This window comes from Caloenas nicobarica, chromosome 2 (genome assembly GCF_036013445.1).
Source record: "Caloenas nicobarica isolate bCalNic1 chromosome 2, bCalNic1.hap1, whole genome shotgun sequence".
NCBI lineage: Eukaryota > Metazoa > Chordata > Aves > Columbiformes > Columbidae > Caloenas > Caloenas nicobarica.
The window spans coordinates 122,959,323-122,972,582 of NC_088246.1; the positions used below are offsets into that span (position 1 = coordinate 122,959,323).

A 13,260-nucleotide genomic window follows, 5' to 3' on the forward strand; every position below is an offset into this window, starting at 1 on the left:
TGAAACCTCATCTTAGAGCTATGTATTTACTGCAGTCTCTAGGAAAAAAAACGCCAGGCCCAAATAAAAAACAAAAATATCAATCAGCTTTATCAAGACCCAAGTGCACTAAAGCCTTTGGATTTTCTGGTCTTTAGAAATATATGTAGACACATGAAAATAACATGCAATAATCACAGCATAAACAACTTTTAATACTGTATGATCAAAATGTTTACTTTCACAGCCTAAGAATCTCAGTTTTTATATGTCCTCTTCTTATGAGATGCTAAACAAATGAAAAAAATCCAAGTCCTGATCCTGTTTAACTAGATTCTTAAAATAGTGCAGTGCAAATACAACAGTATGTGTTGAGAAGTTAATTTCTTCAGCCTGTAATCTTCAAGAAGGATGAAGAAGTGAAGCCTACTGTTTCCTGCTTCTCTTCCTCAGAATCATAATACAAAATTCTTTCATTGATGCAATCTTTCAGAAGCATCACACTAGATCCACCAATTCTTTCATATGTCAATTGTTTACTAAAATACATGCACACTAACAGTTACTTTTAATTTATCTTGTCAAAGTGATGGATATCTTCTTGCACATCACTTTCTTCTTTTTAATCCCCAAATCTTGCATACCTCCAAGTGCCTCACACTTTAAGGCCCACGTCATAATCTGCCTCATTCTCCAGAGATAACAGAAATCTATAAACAACACACTCTAAAATTATGTGACCTTGTCCATAAATCCCTATTTCTTAGGATATGCAATGCCAACTTCATATAAAACAGAGATTAACTATCCCTTCATGGTACTTACCAAAGGAAAGTGATGATTTATCAAAACTTTCAAAATGTACAAATCAAGTATGAACTAAATATATTTTTTAAATCTACCAAAGAAGTCTCTACATAAATGCAAGAAAACCAGCAGAAAAACAAAACAAATGCCACACAAACACCACACAGCTCCCTGTTTTACAATTTAAAACATTACAACATCAGTAGTTACCAAAGCCTGTTATCAAGGCCTGTTCCACAAAGTTTCATGCAATCATTCCAGCATTCTCTCTGTTCCTGTTGCCATTGAAACACTCTACGCTTCGAGGTAACATTTCAAAGTATTGCTTTTGTAACAGTTTCATTTTAATTCACATCTCTGTGGCCAACCAGTAACTTCTAGAGTGAATTTTCAACTGTGCTTACAAACGATTAAACAGATGGGCCAGCACATATCAAAGTTAACACTGTTAGGTTATACAATAAAAAGCTGTCCTGCACACAAAGGAGCACAGAGGCGCACTTGCAGGTAGGGGAACCCACCTAAATACCCTGACCCAGCTACTCCCAGGGCAGTCAGGAGAACCATCAGCTCTCTCCACATCACCACCACCAGACCTCTCCACAGCACTTTTGAGACGGAGAGGTGTGGCTGCCTACAGGGCTACCAGATTTATCATGGGGTGCAGGGAAAAGGCACTTCGGGATTGCACAAGTCCTGTTACGTGGTGTTTAGGGGAGGAACCAAAGATAGGGAGAGGGAAGAATCAAAGTGGCTTGGGGAGAAACAAGCATGGGAAAGCTGAGGGCTACGGTGACAAGTGGGACAGGTTGCCTGTGAACAGGCTGCAGGTGGGTATGCATAACTAGCTGCGCTGCTTTCCCCAAAATCATCGCTGCCTGTTCTGTCTACACACTAATCTCCATTTGCAACTTTCCTTGGGGCTCTCTTCAGCATATATGTGTATCTACATGACAAGTGGAGTCAGACCACAGGGGCCTGCGGATCTGTGGTGCCACAAAATGAAGGGGTGAGGAGCTTTTGCAGGTCAGGGTGTGATCACAGGGAGCACCCCACCGGACTAACCAGCAAACTGGCGGAGCAGCCTGGGAACCAGGGACAGGGCAGACTGTCCGAGTGAGGCCACTGAAGGAGTTGGCTGCTGGAAGAGAAAAGGGGGCCCAAGTGAGCTGCTGGAGAACCTGGGGTGTTTGGGGAGGGTTAAGTGTGTGTGTGTGCAAGAGGCAGTGTGGTATAAACGGACCCATGGGCCAGCTTCAGGGCAGAACAGGCCTCTAAACCCAGTAACTCGGAGGATCCACACACGCATGTCTTTTCCACTAGCAGACATTCAGCATGACTATCCAGACAAGGCGACAGGATAAGGCCATTGGCGCTGTTTGTGTTTGCACTACTGCTGTGTTTTCTGCACTGATGTGGTGGCCAGCTATGTATTTATAGATGTACATGCTGAATACATGCATTTGTGTGCTACTGGGAATACATGCTGAGCCTCACTACTGACTGGGCCTGGGGCCATACATGCCTGAACTAAGAGCTAGAACTACTTCAACAAAATGCCTTTTAGGCATTCTTTAAAAGCCAAAACAAAGATACATAAGCACGTTTTTAACTCGAAAATGTTTTTGTACTACTGGTTTTGTCTCCAGGTATGAATCAAGTACTATTACAAATACGGCTCCAAAGTTATGATTTACTTACAGTACAAGCAACAGCAGATGTGGCCTGGAGGGGGGATCTGCAGCGTTTGGGAAAGCTTCAGTAACCATTTTAAGATATTCATACAAATATTTCACCAAGAAATGGAAGCTGAGAACCTTTTATCGTTGCGTGATGTAGCAGCTGTGTACTTGCACAGCGTAAGTTATCTTCATCATCATAATCTTACCCCATCATTTTTTTTCAGTCACACAAAGCTTGTGGTTTTCACCTGAAAGAAGTGTAGTTTACAGATATAACACAAGAGGCTGCTACAGTCACATAACCTGCCTTAGTTATACCATGAACAACTCCAGTTTATCCAGAGCATGCCAGAATGAGGAAGCCAAATCCTACACTGACTTTTTCTGACAACCAAGTTACTCCAGAAAACATCACAGAATCTCAGGAAACTTGGCAGTAATGAGTCTTAGTCATAATGAACGCATAATTAACCGAAGTAAACAAGCGGAGACTAAGGCCTATGGGATTTATAATGTTGCAACTGTCAGCTCAGCAGAAGTTATAAATAAACTCAGCAACTCAACTTTTCTGTGTCCTTTCAGTTGCACTGACCTCCTGACTGCAATAATGCCAAATTTATAATTTCTTGAAGGAAGAATACAGCAAAGCTTAAGAAACGGGACAGCAGGTGACTACACTGAATGGAAACAAAACCACAGTTCTTTATCTAAAGGGCAAAGGGGAGAGTTTTGCAAATAAACACCAGGGTCGCATACCCCAGCAGAAGAGCCAGCAAAACTCCATCTGCCAAAATCCACCACAAACAACAAGAGTAAATTAGATCTCTAAGGGTCTGAGGCAAATATTTTCGGATGGAAATCAAACTCTTTAATGGCAAACTGATATCCTAGTAGAAATACCCACAGCATTCCTAATTACTCGAAATTATTAGTACTGCAGGAATATTAACCTTTGCTTCATTTGCTGAAATTAAACATCTCCTTTAGTGAACTTCAGAGTTCATTTGTCCGGCAATGCTAACTTGCATACATTTTAGCTTCATCTATGAAGCAAAAAAAATTGTGTTGAAACTATAATTACCCAGATAGTGGCCCCAACTTTCTTCTCTTTCTTTTTGATATATAGACCATTATACAACGCAGTAGTCCTGACTGGGTTGAAGAGTATTACGTGGCATTTTCTTTCAAGTATTTGTTAAGAAAACCACATGATAATTCCTGAATATCTGCTGAAAACATTTACTACAGAAATAACACAAATAAATTCTCAGAATAGTAGTCACTTCTCATTTTCTCCCAACCACATGGTCCTAATTCCTCTTTCAATGATAAACCATTTATAAGAATCAAGCTTTTCATTTGGGACTGGGACACCATAGGCCTATCAATTGCTGATGTGATTGATTAGCTGACTAGTACCATAAACAATTCCAATGACTTTATCACTTATGGAAGCCATACATTGATACAAGTATCTTTTTGGAGAAGCAGCTTTTTTGGTCATTAAAAAAAAAAATGAGCAAATAATTAAGTAAGACATGTCATCTCTGAGTTTTTCTCTTTGAAATTTAGTTCCCTTTCACTCCTGAAGACAACAGGAACTGATAGCAAATGCTATTTGGTTTGCTTCAAGAATAGTACCAGTACCCATACTTTGAACAGTTACATTCAAGAGTGCATGTATTTTGTGTTTACTATATTACCACATACTGCCTTTCACTACATCTTAAATTACTATTGCATAAGAGCTCTGATTTGACTCTAACTCATACTGCTAAATCTAAAAAAACATTTCTGGACATTAGCTGGCAAAAAAAAAGTCTTCCCAATGACATAGAGATGTCTCCTGGTGGAACATTATCCAGTATCACAAAGTTGTTGCTATTCATCATGAAAACAGTTTTCAAGATTGCTTAATTTGCCATTAGAAATATGCATCTATCATTTCAGACTTTAACAAGCCAATTGTTAAAAAAAAAAAAGAAATAATTGTAATTACTGGTAGCTTTAACAAGCATTATATATTTAGAAATCATGCAAAGAAAAGTTTTTGTGTTAGTAACAGCAAGCTTTTGAGACTTGCTATGTGACTCAGGTGCTTAAACACAGACCTCAAGGGCTATTTTAGGTGCTTGTGCCAACTGTAAGCTACTTGGTCTACGATATGGCAACAATTAGTGTTAAGTAACACAACAGAAAATTCTTCTGCCCACATCCTGTCCTCGCTTCCCCACAAATAAGCAAGAAGAGCTGCTGTTGTTATGTGACTTAAGACTCATAGGCAGAATACAAACCACGTCAAGCTGATGGATGTGTCCAGTTTGGACTGGAAAAGCAACCAGATAAAAAAAGTTAGGGCATCGTCAGCCAAAAGACTCATGAGACCAGAAGAACAAAGCTGGAGAAACTCTGAATTGTAACCAGAACTGAATGAGCAGCCTGCCATCACCAGGTTCTAAAAGCTCTCAGGACAGAGATCCTGTTCACAGTCACTACACTCGCACAACTAGTTAGCTGTTGACATATTCTGTGTGTGTGTGTGTCTAAACACACAGAGTCTCCAGTACAACATGCATGTTAGCAACCATGACAAAGGCTGTCCCTCCTCTAATGCTCAGCTACCTCTACTTAGATTTATCCCACCTGGCTTGCTTTTTTTTAACTTCAGAAAATGTAGGCCTTCAGTAAACTCCACCTCATATCTCACAGCTCCATGCTGACAACTCAGATACCCTACAGCACCTTCATGTAAGAGTCCTTCACACAGGATTCCGGACATCCCATGTCGCTATCAAACCACTTGCTCTAAGCCTATTAGGTTTTTTAATTAGTTTTTAAACCTAATTTTACTGTTTTGTTGGCAAGTTCTGGATTGCTTCCTCAAATAAGTTTTTAAAACGTAAACTCCATTTGTATTCTTTTGCATGCTAGAAACACTGCAAATCCAAATTCAGCATTTGTTTTGCAACTGTATGCTGAGCAAATACTATTTCGAGAAAATCTGGAGTGAAATGCAATATTTAAGAGAAATTCTAAATCTGTATTTTATTTCACCTCAATAATACTCAGAGTGTCTTGAATCTCCAACTCAGTGCAGCTCACAGAACTCAGTGTTCTGCACTTGTAACAAACTAGATGTTTACATCCTTTCTTTGCTAAGCACTATACAAGACAAAGCCAGAACTCCAACATTAGCCTTATTAAATGCATCTTCTAAGCAGTGGACTCCAAGTCATCTGCCACAAGAGAGCCCTCTAACCAGAAAAGAAGTTTACTCCTCCTCCACAGTCACCTCCCCACTCTATCACATGAGAACACACCAGAATCTGTAGCCTGAGAGTTACCATGGTGACTCCTGAAGTCACCTCCGAACTATTTTAGGGCTGTAGTATTTAGGGGGTTTTGCTTGGTTTTTTATTTTTTTTTAACTGCTCTATGATGACTTTTAAACCAGTGGGGTTTTCTCCACACTATGAAGGGCAACTTATATTTCTGTGTTTCAATTTAAAGGGCTGATAAAATTTGTTGAGAAACAAGCCCCATACAAACTGCAGTCACGAAGTACAACTGACAGACACCACAGTTGCTCTCAAGATACAATTTCTAATATTTTTTGCTTCCAGAAGTAAGTTTCTTAGGGCTAACTGCTGTTTTTCAAAGACATCTTTACTTTCTGTTTACTTTTACTTTACTTCTTACTTTCACGGTTTCCAATAAGCTTCTGATCAGGAGTACATTTAACAAGAATCCACACACACACATTCACCAAGATTTCAAGCTCCTTGGGTTAACATCCCTGCCAACCTCGCAGTAGTAACACTAACTCTGAAACAAAGTTGGCATGATGTATCAGGACAAAAAGGACAGAGAACTAACACTACTACTCTGAATGGCAGTCACCTAATCTTTCAGCCCTGCAAAAAATTACATTTAGCATCCTAAGCTGCTACAAAACCTACCCTTTCTTCAAGGCCCAGAAGTCCAGCCCAACTTTCTTAACGCAGCAACAGCAACTGCATTAAGAGCCAGCATTAAGTAGGTCTGAAGGCTCTCATCTAATGCACATAAATAGTTCCCAAAGGAATTGGAGCACAGCAGTTATTGTCTGATGTTTTAATGTAATTATATCCATAATATTTAATATAAACTACTCCCTAGAACTCATAAAAGAAAAAAGTGGAACGGTATGATCATACTTCTGTGAAGCAGATACATTAAAAGAATTCTCCATCCAAAAAATCCACACTCATCCATTGGAGAAGATGCAGCATACAAATCAGCTTCTGACCCTAGCAGAAGATTCCTAGAGTGCCTTAGGCCAGTCACATACCTGATTATTCATTTGCAAAACAAGACGGCAAATATATTCTTCCCACTTTCCCTTTGAGGAATTTACATTTTAAGTAGGTAAAATAAATGAGATAATATTCAATGATGTTTGCATTCAAGAGTGCCAAGTGCTGCAGACTTCAAGGCACTTTTCTTACACAGAGAGCTTATTAATGATCAGCTACAGCGCATCATTTTCAGTTCAGCAGTGTAAAATAGCAGATCTCTGTGACATTCCTGCTGACAATGGGAACAAAGCAGGAAACGAAAAGAACAGGTGCATGTAAAGACACTTCTCATCCAGCAACAATTACTGTATTCTCAGGTGTTTCTCATCACGCACTGAAGACTGGGATAAGTATCCCCGTACTGCCTATTTCAGAATTGCTTTTAATGTATTTGTTTTGGAGAACTCTTAAATCTCCCTACTTAAACCTTCCCTGCATGGGAAGATTATCTTGCCTATACTGAGTTTTGGGAAAAAACAAACAAACAAAATTACTAACCATGTCTTGCAGTAGGAACTTCAAATTTAATCTTTGCATTACCGATTCTTCTTCTGCCTAGAAAACTGTCACAGACAACATTCTCTTTAGAGACTTCCACCTGTGCTGCTATCATGCCTAAGCCTACCTTTAGCTTCAGAATACACGCTTACCATCTCAAAGCAACCGCACTTCAAGCTTACTGAAACATAGCCAAGTGACTGCACTGGTATGGTGCAGCACAGACACAGAAAACAACACTACACATCTATCAGTCAGGTTCTGTTCTTAGTCTCCTATCAGGCAGAAGCCTCTTCGAAAGGAGTTGCTGCACCTTGGGGTAGTTGCTGACATGCAAACATAAAACTGAGCAATAAAAATCACTGAACTGCCAAGATTAGGACTATAAAAACAGCAAGAATTCATAAATTCATAGAGTACTGCAAGATTGAAACTGGCTGGTCAACTATCTAAAGCAAGTCACAACACAAGGCCTGAGACTGGATGAAGAAAACCCAGAGAGAAAGCCAATTAGGAAATACAAAAGTTTTTTCCAAGAATTCAGGAGTGAATATCGGAGACTATGCAGGAAAGGAATCTAATCCTTCTCAGACTCAGTGATAACATTTGGTCATCCAGGGCTGTCTGGTCTGTTCCTGTGATTTCACGACACTCTCCTCACTGCAGACCTCCCAACAACATGCAATTGTTTTTCCTTGCCTTTCTGAGGGACACTGACTGTTGTAAAGGACATCTGGCTGAGTGTCCATCTCCAAAGCCCTCATTGTGGCTCTCTGACCTCACATACTCCTTACATTCCTATCATTATATTTATTCACACAAAGTCAGCTGAAATACCAATAGAACTTTCAGGCATTGATCCACCTACACATCCAAAATATTTTTCAAACTTCCCCAACAAATCAGGCAGGAGTTCTGCAGAAGACAGCTCCATTTATCCAAGCCTGATGATTCCTTCCAGGGATGGTCTGCCCAGTGCTCAGAGTAAGGTAAGGGTCCTGCAGGGGAAAAAAAATGTATCACACATATTATGATTCATTTGCAAAAATAACGAGTGATGGTTACAAAGGCATTCTCACGATACACTCTCATCATTTACTAACTTCAAACATCAGATTTCTTGCATCTTGCACCTTAAAAGCATCCTCTGTAATACAGAGGGCAAGAAGGATGGGTATCATCATTAATTCACTGAAGTGCTGACTATTCTTACCTGTGTCTTTTTTTTGTGTGTGCATCTCAAAGCTTACTGCTCATTATCAGAAGTAACCTTACTTCCTTGCTAAAAGTCTGCAATTCAACTGTGCTTGACTTTTAGTTGACAAGAGTAAAAAATACCCACTAGGAGTAGCTACATGTGCCGTGGTAAATACTGCAAGGACACAAGCATTCTTCACACATTGCAGCAGTTCAGCACTTCCATATGTCTTCTCTCATGCAGACCCTAAAGATGTTTTCCTTCATCTCCCATGACAAAAAATGAACACACGACGCACACACATACACACCTTCCACCACAGAAGTTTTTCTTTTTCCCTTTTGCTGTCAAAGATGACAGAGCTGTACAAAGCAGGCCCAGGCTGCTGACTGCGTATCAAATAAATGCCAAGATTCCTTCCCCCTCCACCCTCCCTTCCCCTTCCTCCAACTTCACTGCGAGCCGCTGACAACTGCCGAAGCTGGGGGGGGGTTGAAGGGCGACGACGGAGGAAAGACAAGACCTGAACCATGCACAGAAGGTTTGGGGCCGAAGAGGAATCACATTAACCGCAGACTCTAGCTCAGCTACAGGCAGCCGTGACCCCAGGACGCCTCCTCCGAAGAGATAACAACAAAGAAAACAGAGCGGTGAGGAGGTGGATGCCCCGGAGCGAGTTCCTGCTCCTCCCCTTACGCTGCTCTCAGCCAAAACAGACACCACAACATAAACAGAGACAAAATGTGCGTTTATGGCGGGGCGGGGGGCAGCGGCTGCCGGCCCTAACACTCACCCTCTCCTGCCGCCGCCTGCCCACCGGGGCTCACGGAGCGGAAAGCAATCTTATCGACCATTTTGCACGCTTAATTTATGCAAATAAAGTATTTTCCCTTCGCTGCTGCTGCACCACTTTCCCGACAGAAGAAATACCCTTCCTTAGCTCACAGTTTTATACTGAAACAAAACGTTGCCTCACACTCCCTCCTCTGAAATGCCTCTACCTGGAAGACGCAGCCCGCACAAGACCCTGAGGTTGTAAGGACAACAACCAAACAAAACCAAACACAACCTTAAGCTCCCGTCCTCGCAGCACTTCCTCAAAGGCAAAACACCAGCCGTGACGGGGAGGAGGCAGGGCGGCTGCGGGGCCGAGCGCTGCCCTCACCTTGCCTCTAGCCCCCTCGCCCAGAGCTCAGGGCTGGAACCTTCTCTCCTGTCCCTATCCCGCGCCCCCCTTTAAGTCCCCGTCCCCTCACACCTGCCCCGGGCCAGCGCCAGCTACACCAGCCACTTCTCCTCCCACCTCTTTTTGGGCCAGAGATTATTTATTACGCAGGCGGCGAAAGGACGCGGGGGGAGTGGGGGGGGGTGGAGGGGTGAAGATCAGGCAGAGGAGGATTGCACTGTCGAGGGCGTACGCACACTCTCCCCGTCCCTCCCCACCCCGCAGACGCGAGCGGCCCCGTCCCGGCTGCGCGAAAACAACCTTCCCCCCTCCCCGCCACAGGGCGCGCGCCTGCGTGCCTGCGCGCGGGGCCAACGGACAATGGAACCGGAGCGCCCGGGGGGAGCGAGGGGAAACCAGGGCAGGGGGCGCGCTCCCCCCGCGCCGCAACTCACAGTCCCGGCTGTCAAACAACAGACTCCGCGCCCCGTGTCGCACCCGAGGAGCGCAATTATGCCCACCCCACCCCCGGCCTCCTTCTTCCACCCCCCTGCCCCGCGGGACACTCACCCGTTCTGCAGCGGGCCCCAAACCCTGCGCGGGGGTGGGGGGGGGGGGCAGTGACGAGACCCGCCTGGGGTAAAAGGCAGGTGGGATAGCGCTCCGGTCGGCCGCACAAGGCGCAGCGGGGGGATCGTCGAGGGACCGGCAGCCGGCGCAAGCGTAAGGCCGGCGTGCCCCCGGAGCCGTCCTCCCCCAGCCCACACGCCTGAGGGGTCCGCAGGTCGCTGCCGCCGCCGTTTGTGTTGGTGAGAGACGGCGAGGGGAGGAGGGGCCCCAACAGCTGAGAGGATGTAAACAGAAGGTCACGTGACGCTACCTCCGCAGGCGGCCGAACCCCCTCCGCGCCACGGGGCGGCTGGAAAGGCGAGCCGCTCCGTTTCGTGCTGTGATTGGCCGCGCTTTGCCAGCCAAAGAGCCAATGGGAGGCCGGCATTTACGGCACTCGTCACTAGTCGCTTGGGGACGTGGGGATGCTTGTCTTCGCGGTGGCGCCCGGCCATAGGCTCCCCCCTCCCCCACTAGGCTGGGAACCCCGTCCTGGGCCTGGCCCGGGCCGCCCGTGGCAGGTGGCTGCTCGTCTCTGTGTGCTGTTGAGAAAAGAAAATAGGACCAGGCTCTCGCCCTGGAGGGACAGGCAGGGCGAAGCAAACCCCCGAGTTGCGGGCGGAGGGTAGGGGCCAGCCGCGGCGGGGAGGAGCCGCCGCAGCGCTGGAGGGCAGAGGAGGACACGTAGTTCTCAGGCCCCGTTTTTTAAAAGTTGCGGAAAGGTGCCCAGCGCCCATCCGAAATTACGCTGCTTTCACCAGGCCACCAAATTTTATGGTGTGTTTGCCCTTCTCCGACAAGCTTGAGCAAGGCGGGGAGGGAGGCGACATCTTCTCGTATCCCGCTTCTGTCGGGCCTCTCACACGGGGACCCAGAAAGTGGCACCGCTTCCTGCGAGAGAATCACAGAATGCTACGGAATGTTAGGGGTTGGAAGGGACCTCGAAAGATCATCTAGTCTAATCCCCGAAGAGACTTCAGGCTTTGATGTTGCCGATGCTCTGAGTGATGAAACAGTTTGAAAAGCTACAGGAAGGAAGAGATCCCAGGGAAAGCTCTGAGAGGAATTTAGGAAAGGAGGAAGGACTGTGGAAGGGAATAGGCAGGAGCATGCGAAGGTCGGGACAGCCTGGGGCCTTGGTGTAGGCTGGTGAAGCCCAAGGTGGTCAAGAGTCTTGGGTCGTTCCGAGCCCTGGTCTCAAATGAGGTTTCTAAGACATTGTCTCAGGTTTGATTTGTAAATGGGGGCTGCAGGAATGGCGTGACATCTAGGGAGCCAGTGGGGAAAGCAGGCTGCTGCTGGTGTTTTGAAGAATTAGAAGTACACAGGTGTCAGGACTTGCAGCAGCTTGGCTCATCAGTTTTCCATTAAGGAAAGGAATGAGAAACACCAGAGATCAGTATCAGAGAATGAATGATATTCACACTTGTGGAACAGTGAGTTCTTATTCACCAAATGATCAGGCAAAAAGTATAGTGTTTATGGGTTTCACACTACTGGGTATGAAAACCTGAAGATCTAGAGTGGATGCTACAGTAAAATCAGCAATTTAGGTAACTTGGTGGTATTTACAATGATAATTTAATCTGGAGTACTTTAAGCATTCAGAGTTTTGTGAAATGCAACTGAGGCATAAAGTTTTGAGCTTTAGCCAAAGTTTGAATACTGGTGGAACAGGATTTCATAGTTAAAACCCTGAGAAATAGAGCACACAAAAATGTAGCTGGTAAGAGGCCAGGAGTGAGTATGACTCTGTCAGGGGCCAGAATTAATTAATACCTGCAGCACACAATGGTTGTAGATGGGAACATCTGAGGTGGAGATAATTGGCAACACAAGGGAGAGAGTTTCTGCTAGGCTATCACTAAGAAATATTTTGTCTTTTTTTTAGTAGTACTGAGGGATTCAAATAGTCCTACAAACTGCCATACTGTTACTGCTGTATTTAGTGCACTTTTGCATGAGAGAAATGTAGGAGAAACAAATAAATTCCATTTTTATATTGAAATATGCCTTACTCTCAGATAGTAAACTTAAATAATTTTTGCTGGCTTTGAGTGTTGATTTTTTTTTTCTATTAAGAATTTTTAGATAGATGTAATAAGTGTGCATAATTACCTGCCTATTGGATGTATGAAGGTTTCCTGGTTCTCATTCCTTCTTTCCATCACGTCCTAGATCTTCTCATACATGACCAACACATACTCATTATGTGTCAGACAAGGTGCACTTAATCAGTATTCACCCAGGACAGAAGTTATGGCCCTATTTTGCTCATTTAATTTTAAGACAAATTTTCAGATAGCTTTTTACCTTGTAAATTACCATGTTATATGCTTGAACTGATACAATTTTTTTCCCTTTACAGTGGACGTGGACATCCAGTTAGGAAGGTCATTCTGCCATCTTCTCTCAGAGCTGAAAAGAAACTTCAGCATTCAGGTCTAGCAGAAAATTCTACTCAAGCATGTATGATTCTCCAAATCTGCTCTAACTCCCGTCATCCATTGTCAAACCAGCAGTAAGGTAGATATTTTCTGTTGCAGTATGTAACTTCTGCATCTTGATGTTGTCACATTATTTTAAACTTGAGATGTGCATAATTTGGGCATGTTTACTTTCTCATATGTTTTTCCTTATTGAAAATTTCCATCATCTTTTGTTATGCTAATGACGCAGGAACAAAAAGTTGTCCTCAAAAAGATGGTAGGACCAGAGTTTTCAGAGTTAATGGTAGATGCTGTTTCTGTTTCGTTATTCTCATCAGAGGGATAGTACATGGACAATGTAGCACAGTCATTAGAAACTAAATGTGTTGGAGCTGAAGAACTTCAGCTGAAGAACTGAACAAAGAGTTTCACCAAGAGCAGCCATTAGTAGGATAAGAAGAATCCTTTGCTTTCTGAACTTATTCTTAGTCCAGTGTTTAGACTGATAGGGAGATCAGAAGCTGCTGCTTTCCATCTATTCCACAAAATAATTAAA

At 43.9% G+C, this 13,260-nt stretch overlaps 1 protein-coding gene across 7 annotated transcripts in view; it reads right to left on the bottom strand.

The window, feature by feature from the left end:
- Positions 1 to 10,529, bottom strand: part of PCMTD1 (protein-L-isoaspartate (D-aspartate) O-methyltransferase domain containing 1) — a 46,613-nt gene extending 36,084 nt beyond the window's left edge. For 2 of the 7 annotated variants that reach the window (XM_065629549.1, XM_065629548.1), the window contains exon 1: positions 8,172 to 8,301. The gene's annotated coding sequence lies outside the window, so the exon portion shown is untranslated. Of the gene's footprint in view, positions 1 to 8,171; positions 8,302 to 9,570; positions 9,592 to 10,236 lie in introns of those variants that run through there. The other 5 variants (XM_065629553.1, XM_065629554.1, XM_065629545.1 and 2 more) reach the window with 5 other exon arrangements.
- Positions 10,530 to 13,260: the final 2,731 nt, after the last annotated feature.